We start from the raw sequence: 17,391 nt of genomic DNA, 5'->3' as shown, positions 1-17,391 counted from the left end.
GGACACACGCACAACGGAGCAAGTTCACACTACCATAGGGGCACCAAGAATGGCAATGGGAATGGAGGAAGCATCAGCCAGAACCGTTCCAACCCTTCAACACCAGCCAAGAGGGATTTGAGCCACGTTACCTGTTTCAAGTGCCAGAAGACTGGACATTATGCCAATGAATGTCCTGACGCAAAGAATGGAAATGGCAATGGAGGTTCTGCCGAGAAGCCAAACCCTTTCACCAAAGGTCAGGTGAACCACATCAGCATGGAGGATGTTGAGGATGAACCTGATGCAGTTGTTGGTAAGTATTTGATTAATGCATTTATCAACCTCGTTCTTTTCGATACTGGTGCATCGCATTCATACATATCAAGGGAATTTGTGGATAAGTATAACCTTCCAACCCAAGCCCTTAGGTCACCCACGTTAGTAAGTTCGCTAGGAGCAGAGTATATTGCCAGCCTATGGTGTGATCGGTTACCCTTAAGGATTGGTAACTATGTGTTTCCCTCGGACCTAATAATTTTGGAGTCACAAGGACAGGATGTAATATTAGGCATGGATTGGTTATCGAAGTATGGAGGGAACATTGATTGTGCTAGTAAGTCGATATTCCTCACCACTCTAGAAGGAAGAAGGATCAAGTATGTATCCTGGCATTGCCGAAGAGGACTCAAGTGAATTCCCTATCAGGAGTTGTATAGGAGGAATTACTAGTGGTGGAGGATTTCCCCGACGTATTTCTAGAGGAGTTGCCAGGCATGCCACCGGATCGATACATTGAGTTTTTGATTGAGCTATTGCAAGGCACCGGGCCAATATCAAAGAGATTGTATCGGATGCCCACCAAGGATCTGAAGGAAATTAAGAAGTAGATTAAGGAGTTACTTGATAAAGGTTACATACGACCAAGTTCGTCACCTTGGGGAGCCTTAGTGTTCTAGTGGAGAAGAAGGATGGATCATTAAGGATGGTTGTTGATTATCGTGCGTTGAATGGGATGACGATCAAGAACAAATACCCTTTGCTGATGATCAATGATTTGTTTGACCAGTTGCAAGGAGCTAAAGTTTTCTCTAAGATAGATCTTCGATCAGGTTATCACCAGTTGAACATTCGAGAGTAGGATATACCTAAGACAGCTTTTACCACAAGGTACAGGCTATGTGAGTAGATCGTTATGTCATTAGGTCTGACTAACGCGCCTACCTATTTCATGAACATGATGAACAAGGTGTTTATGGAGTTTTTGGATAAGTTCGTCGTGGTGTTCATTGGTGATATATTGGTCTACTCGAAGAACGAAGAGGAGCATAAGGAGCATCTGCGTTTGGTTCTTGAGAAGCTCAGAGAACATTAGTTGTATGCCAAGTTCAGCAAGCGTGAGTTTTGGTTAAAGGAAGTTGGATTTCTCAGACATGTTATATCTGGAGAAGGAATAGCAGTAGACTCTACCAAAGTTGTTTTTGTGACTAAATGGGTGGTCTCCACATCAGTTGGAGAGATCACGAGTTTTCTCAGACTCGCAGGATATTACCGAAGGTTCATTGAGAATTTCTCCAGGATTGCAAATCCCATGACGGAGTTATTGAAGAAAGACACCAAGTTCAAATGGACTGAGGAGTGTGAAGCCAGTTTTCAGGAATTGAAGAAACGTTTGGTTATCGCCCCAGTGCTGATTCTTCCAGAGCAACAAAAGGATTACCAAGTATATTGTGACGCTTCACATCGAGGACTTGGAGCAGTGCTTATGCAAGAAGGAAGAGTTGTTTCATATGCCTCACGATAGTTCAAACCTCATGAGTTGAATTATGCTACGCATGATTTGGAGTTAGCAGCCGTAATCCATGCACTGAATACAAGGAGACATTTTCTCATCGGAAACCATTGTGAAGTTTACACAGATCATAAGAGTTTGAAATATATCTTCACGCAGAAGGAGTTGAATCTCATACAGAGGAGATGGTTGGACCTCATTAAGGATTATGATATGAAATTTCACTATCATCCTGGAAAGGCCAATGTAGTAGCAGATGCGTTGAGCCGCAAGAGTTATGTTAATACACTCATGAACGAAGGATTACCTAAGGAGTTAGCAGAGGATCTTCCCGAGCTATGTTTGGAAATAGTCCCGAGATGTTATGTAGTAGCATTGGAAATTCAGTCCACTTTGTTGGGTAAGATCAGAGAGGCCCAGAAGACTGACAAGGAGATTGCCGAGATAAAGGAAAGGATGAGCAAAGAAAAGGCTAAAGTATTTCATGAGGATGATAACGACACCTTATGGTTTGAGGATCGCATATATGTGCCTAATGACCCCGAGATCAGGAAGTTGATTCTGTAGGAGGCCCATGATTCACCGTATTCAATTCACCCAGGAAACACTAAGATGTATCTGGATTTGAAGGAAAGTTTTTGGTGGACAGGAATGAAGAAGGATATTGCGGAGTATGTAGTAGTGTGTGATGTATGTCAGAGAGTTAAGGCAGAGCATCAGAAGATAGCTAGATTACTACATCCATTGCCGATACCCGAATGGAAGTGGGATAAGCTTGTCATGGATTTTATCACTGGATTACCCAGAACTCGTTCAGGCTATGACTCTGTCTGGGTTGTAGACAACCATTTGATGAAAGTAGCTCATCTCATCCCGGTGAATACCACTTATACAAGTGCTAAGTTGGCGAAGATATACATGACCAGGATCTATGTCTGCATGGAGTTCCGAGGACCATTGTATCAAATAGAGGAACCCAATACACTTCAAAGTTTTGGAATCAGTTGCATGGGACTTTGGGTACTAGGCTAGAGTTCATTACAGCCTTTCAACCACAGACAGATGGATAGACCGAGAGATTCAATCAGATTCTGGAGGACATGTTGAGCGCTTGTGCGCTAGATTATGGATCTAGTTCGGACGACAATTTCCCATATGCAGAGTTCTCTTATAAAAACAGTTATCAAGCTAGTTTAAAGATGGCCCCTTTCGAAGATTTGTACGGAAGGAGGTGGAGGACACCGTTATTGTGGGATGAAGTTGGAGATCGTCAGTTGTTTGGACCGGACTTAATCAAAGACTCTGAAGAGATGGTTAAGTTGATTCGCGACAAACTCAAGGTAGCCCAGTCCAGGCAGAAGAGTTATGCGGATTCTAAACGCAAGGAGACAGTTTACGAAGTCGGAGACAGAGTATACCTTCGTGTGTCCCAGCTTCGAGGAGTTAAGCATTTTGGAGTTAAGGTAAAGCTAGCACCGCATTTTGTGGGACCATACTGAGTTTTGGAACGTATGGGAGAAGTTGCATACAAGTTCGAATTGCCAGAAGGATTGTCAGGAGTTCACGATATGTTTCACGTTTCCCAATTGAAGAAGTGCCACGCGGAGATGGCCGATATTCCTCTGGGAGATACAGTGCCACTAGAAGCAATTCAGTTAGACAGTGATTTGACTTATGAGGAGAAGCCAGTCAAGATTCTCGAGTTTTCTAGCCGAGTTACTCACAGCAAGGTTATCAAGTTTTGCAAAGTTCAGTGGAGCCATCATACCGAGGAGGAAGCCACATGGGAGCGAGAGGAAGACGTTCATAGAGACCACAAATCTTTTTGCTGACCAACCCGAATCTCGAGGGCGAGATTCATCATAAGGGGGGTAGGTTTGTAACATCCCAATTTTCAGTTTGGATGTTATACATAGATCATCATATGCATCTCATATTTATTCTTGCATTTTGGTTGAGATCCTAGAAATCTTAAGCAACTCAAGGACCCACGGAGAGAGTTGGAGGTTTCACAAAATTCATATTTGAATTTATTTCAAATTTGAAGAAAGGATCAATTTGGTTTTACTATTTTCTCTCCAATTATTTCCAGTATTAAAAATAAACGAGAGAAGATAATATGACTTCTTCAAATTTAGAGAAATATTGGAGAAATAATTTTCAAATCAAATTATGATATTTCTGGTATTTTATTTCCTATTTTATTTGAATTAGAAAAAATATGCATTTTCAAAATTGCATTTTTAGGACAGGAAAATGTTCACTTTATTCTAAATATTCTATTTAGACGGAGAAAATTGTTTTTTGCATTTTTTGAGAACTTTTTTATATTTTATTAGGATTTATTTTCTGTTCGGACGAAATATTTAAAAAAACACGTCGCTCGACTGGGCCAACAACCCACATGAGTGGGCCAAGCCCAGCGCGCCGCCGCCTCCCGCTCCGGCTCGGGACCAGAGTCCTGAGCATCGCCACTGCCGCCGCCAGCCCGGGAGGGACACCCAGTAAAAAGTGCCACTGCCGCCCCCTCTCCACCCCGTCCCGAGCGCCACCGCAACCTGTCGAAGCCGCCGCCGCGTCCGCCGCCTCCCGCCGCCACCCGCCGCCGCACAAGCCGCCACGCTGGCGACCGCAACTGCTTGAGCCGCCACCCCACCCACCATCGCCGCCGTCGACTCGTTTGTTTTTTACGACCCTAGTTTCTTTTTTATATTAAATCGGTTTTTCTCGGTTTAGTCTAATCTACGAACGCTCGTTCGTTAGTTTGTTTAAATGAACAAATTCGTTCGTTAGTTCCTGTTAGGGGACGTTCCCGCCGTAGTCTTTTATTTATTTATTTTGGCCAGGGACTTATCTGCGATTATTTTTATCGCGACTCAGCCCCTGATCTTTAAACTAGTATAACTTTTTACTCGTTTATCCAAATTAGATGAAACCAGCGCCAAAATCTTCGCCTCGAAGCCCTCCCTCCAGTTCATCAACTTGAACATGATTTTAGTACTGTAAAATTTTACTTTAGTTCAAATTAGTAAACGATCATGTTTCGTTCGTATTTTGAGTTTCGTTGCTCCGTTTGAGTTGAGTCTTTTTGTAAATCATAGCTAATCACATGTACCTACTGTTAAGATCTAATGCACATGTTAATAATGCTGTTAGGTTTTGAGTCTTGTTAGTTTAAGCCGTTGCTTGTTTTGCTTTCGATTTGGATCTTTTCTCGGATTTCTCGTGTTTCTATTGAGTGATTGCTTATGAATGCTATTGTTTGTCTATGCTAGATTACCCGGAGTGCGAAGCTTGTTACTACGAATCTCTAGAGTTTGCAAATCATCAGCAAGGCAATTTACACTTTGATCATACTCTTTTATACCGAGTTTTTACTATGCATTAGTTCTGCCACACAAATAATTGCATTGGTAGGATTGGGAACATGTGGTTTTGGTTGTAGTGTTTGAGGTAGGAACCTAATACTTGTTGATCACCCCAGGAATATACGTTATGCTTATTATTTCTTAGCCATGCTCATAGACGGGGATTGGATCGTGATTCACACATGGAAGTTTGAGAGTTATTTTAATTGGATAACATTAAGGTGGCAACTTAAATACACATCTGGGTGGATTTGTTGAGGCACCTAGGGAACCTAGTGTTGCCTATTTTTGGAAATCCCGGGGTTACCATGTGATTATCCTATGGAATGCCACCCAGGTTCAAAGGGATCATAAGATTATTCATGCTAGAAACTTCATTGTGAAGCCACAAGCCATTATGGGCTCTGGCATAGTTGAGTAAGTTGTGTGAGCTCTTGAAGTGGTAGACTAGAAGATGTAGAGGGACGTAGGTGGTACTGTCTACCCGGAGTAGAGAGTTAATGCTTCAGAAAGGTTATGTCTCGATCATCCGATCATGGATGCGGTCGAGTCTTGTGGGGAAAAGTGCGCAAACCTCTGCTGAGTGTATAAACTAATCATGGTTAGCCGTGTCCCCAGTTATGGACATCTTGAGTATCTAGTACTTGAATCTATTGATGTGATCTCATCACGTTACTCTAATTAATTATGATGTTGGGTTAATGATGATAATTTTAATTGGGATTTGAGTTGGGTTACCTTCTCAAATAATGGGCAACATGGGAGTAGTTAAATAAATTTATTCCTTTGGTGTAGGGAAAAACTAGCTTTATGCAAAATCATGAAACTTACAGCCTCTACCAGCCAAATATTGCATGTAGATTTAGTCTTTGCATTATCATTGCTTTACAGTGTAACTATGCCAGCATATTCCATGTGCTGGCCCGTTTCGGGCTACAACGTCTTATATTGCAGACTACTCAGACGACGAATAAGGTGTGATAGGTCGTTGTTTTACACTCAGCTATGCCGTTGGAGTTGGACTCATTTACCTTTGAAGCCTTCCGTTGTTATCTAGTTTAGATGGCCTTCAGCCATGATCTATTTATGTAATAATACTCTTTGTGAGGACTCGATGTAATAAGTGTGTGATTGAAACTCTGTTATAATTCCTCGAGTACTGTGCGTGTCGGCATTACCGATCCAGGGATGACACTGATCCACAGAGACTTGACCGTTTGAGGTCTGGTCGCTACAAGCAGACACTGCGGCAAAGCGTCTCTAATATGTGCTTCTATCCTTGGCAGGACTTCCAGGTTCCTCGAGGATAGGACCGCAAATTGGGCGTTACAGCAAGTCTGGATTTTTTTGGAGATGGCAGAAGGTAGTGGGTTGCTGGAATAAGTCAGGGCCCCTCGTGGGACCCATGAGCTCATTAGGTGCGCCCAGGGGGTAGGTGCGCCCTGTGAGCTCGTGCCTCACAGGGGCAGCCCCTGGGGTGTGTTCAATGCCAAAAATTATTAAATTAGAAAAAACATAGTAAATTTTCAGGTCAATCCAAGTACTTTTATTTTCGGGACATTTTTTATTGCACGAATAATTTAAAAAACAGGATAACCATGGCATTCTACTTTATTAAACTTTAACAAACAAAGAGTAAGTAGTAGGTCATTAGGTTGTGCTTACTAAATTTATCGACCACATGGCCCTAAAAAGAATCCATTAATAAGGTTGATCAAGTCTTATTAACAAACTATTTCAAAGTAACATGAAACCAAAGAATTTCCGAATAACACTAAGTTATCTCAACGGAGATATGCATCTCCCCAAAAATAAGAGTTTCATATTTCCTTTTGATGGTCGGAAGAGGAAATTCAAAACCTTCGATAGTAATTGCCCCTATTTTTTCAATAGAGTTGATACTATTCACTGAACTTTGTTTCCTCGAGAAATGTACCGTCTGCTCATTACCATTGACATGAAAAGGAACCTTGCTTTTGTTGCAATCAATAACAGCCCCTGTAGTATTCAAAACGGGTCTACCAAGGATAATCGACATACTGTCGTCCTCAGGCATATCAAGTATAAAAAAGTGTATTAAGATAGTAACATTTGCAACTACAATGGGAACATCCTGACAAATTTCGATAGGTATAGCAGTTGATTTATCGGCCATTTGCAAGGAGATTTTAGTAGGTGTCAACTTATTCAAATCAAGTCTTCTATATAAAGAGAAAGGCATAACACTGACACCGCCTCCTAAGTCACATAAAGCAGTTTTAACATAAATTCTGTTAATGGAGCATGGTATAGTGGGTATTCCTGAATCTCCTAACTTTTTAGGTACTCCTACCTTAAAAGATTAATTTGCAAGCATGGTGTAAATTCCAGCTTTAGGTATCTTTCTTTATTTGAAGAAGAACCATTGGTGTAAATTGCAAGCATACGGAGGCATTTTCAGAATATCCATCAAACAAGTTCGCAAAAAGACAGGTCTAGGCATTTCAACAAAACGTTCAAAGTCCTCCTCATCCTTATTTTTTGGAGGCTTACTATGAAAAGGTATGGTTTTTTGAACCCATGGTTCTTCTTCTTTACCATGTTATCTAGCAATGAAATCACTTTTATCATATCTTTTGTTCTTAGGAGGTGGGTTATCAAGATCAATAGAAGGTTCTATTTCCACATCATTATCAGGTTCTTTACTATTTTCTAGTTGAACATCAACATGAACATCATCATAATTATCACTAGGTGGATGTTCATTGCCAGACTGTGTCTCAGCATCAGAAATAGAAACATCATTATGATTCTCAGAATGTTTTCTACCACAAGTTCACTAGAAGCATGCAGAGTTCTACCATATTCTTTTTGTTCTTAGATGAACTAGGTGTATCTCTATTCCTAATGGAGCACTTGGTAGCCTGGTACGTTTTATTTTCATCCGATTTTTCTTCATCCCACCTCCCGACACCCACCGGTTTATTTTTGCCTCACCTCTCATATAATGAAAAAAATCTTAGGAATTTCCATGCAAGTGCAAGTTATTTATTAATGTCTTTGTGTGAAATAATCAATCACGGTTAATATCTAAATACCAAATCTAAATTAATTAACGTTGCCATATGTCACTCAATCACACTAATAAATACTTCCATATATACATCTATAATCTGTGCACCATCTTATATTGTTTTGTTCGTTCGCTACTTCACCATCAAACCCCGGTCAATTAGCCCCCACTATTTTTTCCCGTGGAAGCCGAGTTCCACCCCATACAAGAAAACCGACAAAGAAAATTTCAAATCGCATGCTCATGTCGCAATATCGAGCCTCGCACCCGCCTCCTTGCCTCTCTAGCCCCCGATCGATGGCGCCTAGGTGTAGCGGAGGCATCGAGCCTCGACAGTGTCTCTTTGTTCTCCTCGAGCCTAGTCCCCACAAGCGATCTATCTACTTATACATGCGGTGAGCATGCTGCTGCCTTGATCTATTGCACCAGGCGTGAGGCGGGTAGAGCATGAGAGGGAACCTGGTGAGCTGCTCGGGTGGGGATTGCAACGTGGTATGTTCCTAGATCCCTCCTTATCCCACTTTATCTCTCTCCTCCCACTACAAACAGATGCCTAGAGAGTGTATAAGGGGTTTCTTCATGTTTATGTTGGGAGGAAGAAGCTAGCTATACAGATAACAAAAGAGAGACGAAGAAAAGGGTGGGAAACAAAACACATCCTAGGTCTTCCCTTCTGGGCAATATGCAATGCCACCGCAATTTTCAGAGTCACGGACACATCAAGGTTGGTGCTTATGTTTCTATTCATGTATTTAGAGCATCCAAACGACCCTGGTCATCAACAGCCTGAAGCCAAATTTTCCATTATTTTCCATTTTGTTCACTGGCAAACGACATGTGCGTTGAATCAGTAAATAAATGAGCTTGTTTTATCTTTCATGGTGTTTCCTTTGCTAGCATGACTTTGAACTAAAAATATGCATGGGTACTCTCTTTTTTCACTTTGGGCTAGAAAAGTAATGATGCATGCCTTATGATACTTTAGATGATTTATGCAAGACTTTACCAGAAGAAAAAGATTGTGTGAATCAGGTAGTTCATTATATTTTACCTCATTGTGATATGTGCTTAATCATTTGTAGGTAATGCTTTCACTGTCCTTTGATATTCCATTGGTTACCTGATTCTTGCTAGAGAGAGGAGAGCAATGGGTGTGAATTACTTGATCTCCTATGTTAACATTGTCCTTTAAGGTAGTCATGGTAATTACAATAAGCATGATTTGTTCTTAGAGAGAGTCCGATAAATTTAAGGCTAGAATCAATGTGTTGCTTGGTACAGCCAAGAACATTCTGGAGGAAGGGTGGACAATGCAGGATGGAATACTATGGACGAAGCAACATTCACAATCATCCTTTTCCCTTTTCTCACTTTGTGGCTATAAGGAACATCAATTTTCTGTACCAATAGCTCTTCCTTGGACAAAGTGTTTGCCATCATGCGGAATGAATGAGTTGTCTGGTTTGGTATATGTTTCAAGAGATTAACGATCAGGCTATAACTATTTTTTTGAAACTGTGTCATGCTATAACTATAATAAGAAGCTGGGCGCAACACATTTATTTTATCCTGTTTTTGTTAATCTTCTACAACTTGTAGTAACCTTAGATTTCTTTAAATTTTTTTCTTATTTATCGGGTCTCAGTCTTCTATGTACTAACTGTAGCTCCATATATGCTAAACTTGGATTCTGATCACTACATCAACAACATCAAGGCTATAAGGGAAAGATTGTGCTTTATGATGGATCCTTTGGCTAGAAATAAATTTTGTCATGTGCAGTTCCCTCAAAGATTTGGTAGGATCAATCATTATGATTAATATGCCAACAAGTATGTTGTGTATTTTGTGTAAGAGTTTTAATCCATATTTTGAGATATGTCTTACCTAAATGATCCATTAAATGCCATTGAAATTACCCGAACATTTTCTTGTTGCTATTGATGTAATTTACAAAAGTATTGCCAGTATGTTGGATCAAAATTTTCTCCATGTGCCCCTCATGTCTTGGGGCGTACAAAAAACAATCTAAAGTTGGTGATCGTGGGGAGCTATTTGCTATTTCCTCCTCAGGCGCTAGGAGCTATTTCCTCCTGCCTACAGGCAGATTTGCTTTGCCTCGCTGATTTTGTTTTGAAACTTGCCCGTTATACTTGAGTCCCTGCACATACTCTTCCATTTGCTCCACTTGCAGTCAGCTTAGGAATTAGTGGAAAAATTAGATCACGTTAAATAAAAAGGTAAAACTTGAAGTGCAATGCTTCTGATATTGTGACAAAATTTGAGAAATATTCAAATAATTTTTTTGCAAGGTGAAATATTCAAACCAATAGTACTGATACACACAACTAAACTCCTGTATTTGATAAATGGCACGAAGAACTACTAAAATCACCAGTGCTATTTTTGGCTATCTTTTTCCTTGCCCAGTAAGATATGCATCACACATTTGTTGTATATTATGTACTATGACTTTGTTGTATGGTTTATTCATATTTGGCGCCTATATATCTTTTTCTTGATATATATTGTCAAAATGCATAGTGTAATGCATGTGTGGTTAAATATTTGGAACGTGATGACTATGTGCTCATTTCTTCAGTTTTCCATCATTATTTTTCTTGTGGCGATCAGATTACGTTCGAGGTGTATCTACATGGATCACTTGGTGTTTCTTTATTCCACAAGATGTTTTCAGAAGTTCGAGGGATGGTAAGGTTTGGACGCGATTGTCCCGTTGTCAGTCCTGCGGTCTTGGACTGACTGGACATGTAGGTCAATGGGGATTTTCAGGGCGATGTCAACATGTAGCACAACACTGAGCAAAATTAAGCTGACAAAAATTAAGTTTTGATTTGTGGGAAAGGGAAAGGAAGAGACGTGTGTTGTGCGTGCGTGCGCGCACTTGTGTGTGTGTGTATGAGAGAGAGAGAGAGGCACCAAGAGAGAGATGGATGGTTGTAGTCAGAGTGGGGGAGCGAGAGACAAGTATATAGGGTGTGAAAGAGAGGGTGTGAGGAGGGAGACTGCATATTTCAATGACACACACAGAGAGAGAGAGAGAGAGAGAGATTTCATATGAAATATGGCAGAAGTGCATCATTACATGTTTGAAATTCAAAGTGTGTGTTGATGAATGTGGAAGGAGAGATTGGGAGACGGATTTGTTACTAATTGAGGTGGCGAACATGGACCGGTGTTGTGGATAAAGAAGAAGATGTTGAGCGATTTATTGATAAAAACGTAGATTGCATATGTGCATGAGAAATCTATATGTATATCTTTGTATTGATTATATATATATTGCTTGTGCGGGATTGTTATGAGCTGAGAAACAAATTTTTATTATACTTGCTTAAATACCATGCAAATGAAGCTAAAAACAATATTCCTAACCTTGTATAGGAATATCTTAAGTCAAGTAGATCTTCATTTATATTATATGTGGGTCATTGCTCTCTATGTATACATCATCAAGTTACGTTTGAGGTCAAGTGGATTTCAATTATTTTTCAGTTGTTGCATGCTATCTTTTCTATACGTATGAAATATGATATACATTATATGTGCCATCAGATAAAAATCTATATGTGTGAAATTTATTATGCATTTTATTCATAGGTGTAATGAAAAAATTAAAATAAAAGCCCATGCCAACACATGGGCATTCTACTATTCAATATTAATTCTCTATGAATCTTGTTCTATTTTTCTAGGATGACCTTCAGGATATAGAGGATCCTGAGTCACTTTAGCACCCCTAGTCACAACTCTATCATACCCACAATTCATTTTATTATTCATCTCATTAAGATAGTCATTTTGTGACTTAGCAACATGTTCTAACTAGGTATGAACCATGGACGAATGTTTACTTAAACCTCTAATATCATTAGAAATTTTAAACATCAAATCACTCAAACAATCAATCATGATAGCATTTCGTTTAAATTGTTTGCTGACATACATATTGAAGTGTTCTTGCTTAGCAATGTAATTATGAAATTCATCTAGGCATTGACTAGCAGATTTATTATAGGGAATATCACCCTCATCGAATCCATAAAGAGAACTTATCTTTACTACATGTGTCGGGGTATTGAGTCCATGTATTTCTTCAATAGGTGGTAAATTCTTAATATCTTCAGCTTTCTTTGCCTCTCTCATAGATTTCTTTGCCTCTTCGATATCTTCTGGATTGCGGAATAGAATACCTCTTTTCTTTGGAGTTGGTTTGGGTGATGGTTCAAGAATGTCCAATCATGGACATTTTTTAATATATTACTCAATAGTTCTTCAGCTTGTCCAACAGTTTGTTTCGTAAAAACATAGCCATCACAACTATCTACTTAGTCCCTAGAAGCATCGGTTAGTCCATTATAAAAGATATCAAGTATTTCATTTTTCTTAAGAGGATGATCAGGAAAAGCATTAAATAATTGGAGAAGCCTCCCCAAGCTTGCGGGAGATTCTCTTCTTCAATTTGCACAAAGTTAAATACTTCCTGTAAGGTAGGTTGTTTCTTATGAGTAGGAAAATATTTTCCAGAGAAGTAGTATATCATATCCTCGGGACTACGCACACAACCAAGAGCAATAGTATTAAACCATTTCTTAGCTTCACCCTTTAAAGAGAAAGGAAACAACTAAATAATTTAGTAGTAGTGAATTTATTCCTCATGAGAAAATAGGGTGGTTGTATCATTTAGTTTGGTAAGGTCTGCCACAATAGTTTCAGTTTCATAACCATGAAAAGGATCAGATTCAACCAAAGTAATCAACTCAGGATTCAAAAAGAATTCATAATCCTTATCAGTAACAAAGATCGGAGAAGTAGGAAACTTAGGACCATACTTCATTCTCTCTATCATAGCTTTTTCTTTTGGCATACTCGGAAATTTCTTAACATCATCTATATCATTACAGGCAAGAACTTTTCTAGCTATCTCCCCATCCATAACATAACCCTTAGGTATGTTAGGCACTTAAACTCTAGTAGGAGAGATAGGCAAAATAGGTGAAGCATAATTTCTTTAGCTTTAGCAAGTTGTTCGTCAAGAAATTCACCTAGTGGCGTAGGTTTATCAAGCTGAGTACTAGCATGATCACAAGTTCAATTTATAGCAGAATTAGCATCATCAACTATTTGCGACATATCAGATTGAATAGCAGGTGGTGGTGTCGCAAGCCTACTCAAAGCAGATGGTGAATCAAGTGCGGAGTGTGATGGCAGTTTCTTACCTCTTCTCGTCTTAGAGGGTAAGATCTTGGCCTTAGCGTCTGATGCGGACCATCCTACGATCATCCCCATGTACACTACGACTACTCATCAAGCCAGAAGTGGACATACGATGAGACCTCGACCTCGAGCGTACGCCACTGGACACAAGGTGAACCCGCTCCTAAATGCTTCCTCTTTTCCATTCAAGTGAGGCATGGTTGGTACCTAAGTCATGGACACTATGTGTGATCAGGTACATTGATCTTACCGAAGAGGGAGGAGGAGCAGCCAGCGTCAAGACCTGCGCAAGGTTTCTGCTCAGCCCGGAGCTTCTGGCCATTTCCTGGAACTTCTGGCCCCCAAACCTTCAGGCCTTCCCCGAACGCCCGGTCCTCGACCCTCCAGGGGACGTCCTGATGTCGCTTGAACTACATCGGTATTTCCCCAAAGAAGAAGGGATGATACAGCACAACTACGGTAGGTATTTCCCTCAGTGATGAAACCAAGGTTATCGAACCAGTAGGATAACCAAGAACAATATGTAAATGGTCCCTACACACAAAAGAAAAAATACTTTCAAGCCGACGCATAAGAAGGGTTGTCAATCCCTCCCGGGTAAAAAGATAGATAAAATTGTAGTAGATTGGATAAATAGATCTCACAGAAACGCGAAATAAAATAAATAACAAAAAATTGCAGCAAGGTATTTTTGGGTTTTTGGAATAATAGATCTTAAAATAAAAGCAAATAAAAAAAGATCTCGAAGGCAAATATTATAAAGAATAGACCCGGGGGCCGTAGATTTCACTAGTGGCTTCTCTCGAGAGAAATAACATATGGTGGGTAAACAAATTACTGTTGGGAAATTGATAGAACTTCAAATAATTATGACGCTATCCAGGCAATGATCATTATATAGGCATCATGTCCAAGATTAGTAGACCGACTCCTGCCTGCATCTACTACTATTACTCCACACATGACCGCTGTCCAACATGCATCTAGTGTATTAAGTTCATGGAGAAAGGTGTAATTGAGTAAAAACGGTGACATGATGTAGACAAGATCTATTCATTTAGGAATAGACCCCATCTTGTTATCCTTAATGGCAACAACCAATACGTGTCTTGCTGCCCCTTCTATCACTGGGAAAGAACACCGCACGACTGAACCCATCACAAAGCACCTCTTCCCATGGCAAGAAAAATCGATCTAGTCGGCCTAACTAAACTAAGATTCGAAGAAGAAATATGAGGCTATAATTAATCTATATAAGAGATCAAAAGAAGACTCAAACAACTTCCATGGATAAAATAAATCTGATCATAAACTCAAAGTTCTTCGGATCCCAACAAACACATCGCAAAAATAGTTACATCAAATAGATCTCCAAGAGACCATTGTATTGAGAATCAAAAGATAGAGAGAGGAAACCATCTAGCTACTAACTACAGATCTGAAGGTCTACAATGAACTACTCACGCATCATCGGAGAGGCACCAATGAGGATGATGAACCCCTCCATGATGGTGACTAGATTGGATCTGGTGGTTCTGGAAATTACGATGGCTGGAATTGTGTTTCGTCAACTCCCCTAGGGTTTTTGGATTTTTCGTGGTATTTATAGAGCAAAGAGGCAGTTCAGGAGGCGGCCTACGTGGGCACAACCCACCATGGTGCGCCTGGGCCCCCAGGCACGCCCATGTGGGTTGTCCTCCCCTCGGAGCCCCCCACTGGTACTTCTTTGGCCCAACAGGTGTCTTCTGGTCCAGAAAAAATCTCCCAAAAGTTTCACTACGTTTGGACTCCGTTTGGTATTGATTTCCTGCGAAGTAAAAAACAAGCAAAAACAGCAACTGACACTGGGCACTATGTCAATAGGTCAGTCCGAAAAATGATATAAAGTTGCTATAAAATGATTGTAAAACATCCAAGAATGATAGTATAACAACATGGAATAATAAAAAATTATAGATACATTGGAGATGTATCCCGCCCTAATACGTCCATTTAGCATCATGTTTTCCTACTGTTATTTATAATGTTTTTATGCATAATAATGTATTCAGGAGTAATTCTAGTGCCTTTTCTCTTATAATATGCAAGGTTTACACAAAGAGGGAGAATGCCGGTGGCTGGAATTCTAGACCTGAAAAAGCTACGTTAGAGCTACCTATTTTGCGGAGAATGAGTTGAAAATTTACGGAGAATTATTTTGGAATATATGAAAAATACTGGAGCATATAACTATCGGAGGGGGCCACCTGGTGACCACAACACACCAGGACATGCTAGGCCCCTAGGCGCGCACTGGTGGGTTGTGGTCAGCCCAGCCCACCTCCGGTGCCCATCTTCTGGTATATAGGTCATTTTGACCTAGAAAAATGATGAGAGGACTTTTGGGATGGAGCACCGCCGTCTCGAGGTGGAACTTGGGCAGGAGCACTTTTGCCCTTCGGCGGAGTGATTCCGCCAAGGGAACTTCCCTCCTGAAGGGGGAAATCAAAGCCATCGTCATCACCAACAATCCTCTCATCTTTGGACGGCCAATCTCCATCAACATCTTCAACAACACCATCTCCTCTCAAAACCTACATCTCTTGTGTTCAATCTTTGTACCAGAACCTTACATTGGTACCTTTGGGTGATTAGTAGTGTTGTTTGCATCTTGTTGTTGATTAATATACGGTTTATTTGGTGGAAGATTACATGTTCAGATCCATTATGCTATTTAATACCCCTCTGATATTGATCATGATTAGCATTTGTGAGTACTTACTTTTGTTTTTGTGGTCATGGGAGAAGTCATGTTGCAAGTAATCATGTGAACTTGATATGTGTTCGATATTTTGATGATATGTATGTTGTGATTCCCTTAGTGGTGTCATGTGAACATCGACTACATAGCAGTTCACCATCTTTCAGACTAACGGAATGCATTATAGAGTAGTTATTAGATGATGGGTTACTAGAGTGACAGAAGCTTAGACCCTAGTTTATGCGCTACTTCGTAAGGGGCCGATTTGGATCCAAATGTTTAATGCTATCGTTAGATTTTATCTTAATACTTTTCTCGGTGTTAATCATAAGTGGTACGTTTTTTCAAGTAAGAGAAGCACCCAAGCACCGGTCCACCCACATATCAAATTATCAAACTATCGAACGCGTATCAAACCAACATGATGACAGTGACTAGATGAAATTTCCGTGTGCCCTCAAGAACGCTTTGCTTATTATAAGAGACCGTTTTGACATGTCCATTGCCACAAAAGGAGGCTACTTTGCTGCACTTCATTTACCATTACCATTACTTGCCCGTTACAAATTATCTTTCTATCAAACTACCTATTACCGACTATTTCAGTGCTTGCAGAAAATACCTTGCTGAAAACCACTTGTCATTTCCTTCTCCTCCTCGTTGGGTTCGACACTCTTACTTTTCAAAAGGACTGCGATTGATCCCCTATACTTTTGGGTCATCAAGACTCTTTTCTGGCACCATTGCCGGGGAGTGAAGCGCTCTTGGTAAGTGGAAATTTGTAAGGAAAAATCATTACTACGTGCTGAAATTTATTGTCACTTGCTACTATGGAAAACCATCCTTTGAGGGGTTTCTTCGGGGTATATTCACCTCGATGGGAAGAAAAATTAGTTGCCCCTCAACCTACAACACCTACTGAAAATATTGGAATATTGTCTATGAAATTCCTTTGGGTATGATAGAACAACTGCTAGCTAATCCTTATGGAGGAGACGAAACTGAACATTCTGATATGCACTTGATATATATATGGTGGGTCTATTATGATAACACCCTTAAGAGTCTTATTCTACACATCAGTTTCTTATTCTGCACACCCTCGGAACAAACGCAGAAACAAAGCCCACCACTCCTCCCATGCCCCCCCGACCCACCAATCTTCAACCTCCACCCCCCCCCCACCAGAGCCGGCGCCCCATCCCACCACCACCTTCCCCGC

The sequence above is a fragment of the Triticum aestivum genome, chromosome 4B (assembly GCF_018294505.1).
Source record: "Triticum aestivum cultivar Chinese Spring chromosome 4B, IWGSC CS RefSeq v2.1, whole genome shotgun sequence".
Taxonomy (NCBI): domain Eukaryota; kingdom Viridiplantae; phylum Streptophyta; class Magnoliopsida; order Poales; family Poaceae; genus Triticum; species Triticum aestivum.
This window is presented reverse-complemented; position numbering follows the sequence as displayed.